Source organism: Myotis davidii, unplaced genomic scaffold (assembly GCF_000327345.1).
Source record: "Myotis davidii unplaced genomic scaffold, ASM32734v1 scaffold1569, whole genome shotgun sequence".
Classification (NCBI taxonomy): Eukaryota; Metazoa; Chordata; class Mammalia; order Chiroptera; family Vespertilionidae; genus Myotis; species Myotis davidii.
In genome coordinates this window covers 50,341-51,286 of record NW_006299704.1, presented here as the reverse complement: position 1 = coordinate 51,286, position 946 = coordinate 50,341, and the positions used below count along the sequence as shown (strand labels likewise).

Sequence of the window (946 nt, the reverse complement as noted above, 5' to 3'; positions counted from 1 at the left end):
GATCAAGCCAGCAACTGAGGTACATGCCCTTGACTGGAATCGAACCTGGGACCCTTCAGTCCACGGGCTACTGCTCTATCCACTGAGCAAAACAGGCTGCAGCTTAATTCATTTACTTTTAATCTATATGTGTCTTTATATTTAAGTGGGTTTTGTTTTTTATTCACCCTCATAATCTGACTTTTAATTGGTGCATTTATGCCACTGACTTTCAGAGTGCTTACTGATATAGTTACTGCCATATCAGGCGGCTTCTGGGCCTTCTGGGGCCGGCCTGCGGCCCAGGACCGGATCCGATCACGGGCCGTAGGCAGGCGGCTTCTGGGGTCGCCCACGGGGGCCTGGATGGTGGCTCGCACTGGCGGCTCCCGCTGTCCTGCCCTGCCTGCAGTATGCAAATTAATGGCCATCTTTGTTGGGTTAATTTGCATACACTTCTGATTGGCTGATGGGTGTAGTGAAGGTACAGTCAATTAGCATCTTTGTCTTTTATTAATGTAGATATATATTTTTTGTTTTTGTTTTAAAATAGAGAACAACTTTTCTAAACCCACTGGGCAGTATGGTGGGGTGGGGAGCAGTCCTACAGAAGGGAGCTAAGAACCTCTCCTTGGGAACAAAGCACAAACACAATACAAAAAATAACCCCCAATGCTCCCGAATGAGGCATGAGTCTCCAGAGAACAGATTGTCCTCATCCTCAAACTAGCTTTCTATTTGGTCTTTTTTTTTCTTTCCATGTCATTCTTTTGTTGTTGTTATTATATTAGCACCTGTGCAATACAACTGCACCGTCTCCAACCAGAGCCGGCCACAGCTAGGCACATACTCCCTATAAGGATTGTTTGGAAACATAGCAATTGGTATTAAAATAAGAATAAGAGTGAGTGGGAAAGACAATTCCACACAGGGGGTGGGCACAGGGAAGCAATCCAAGCTCCTCCCT

General features: G+C 45.9%; 1 protein-coding gene across 1 annotated transcript in view; it reads left to right on the top strand.

Moving 5' to 3' along the window:
- TBC1D8 (TBC1 domain family member 8) overlaps positions 1-946 on the top strand; it is a 78,978-nt gene that overhangs the window by 64,467 nt on the left and 13,565 nt on the right. The gene's annotated exons all lie outside the window — the stretch shown is intronic.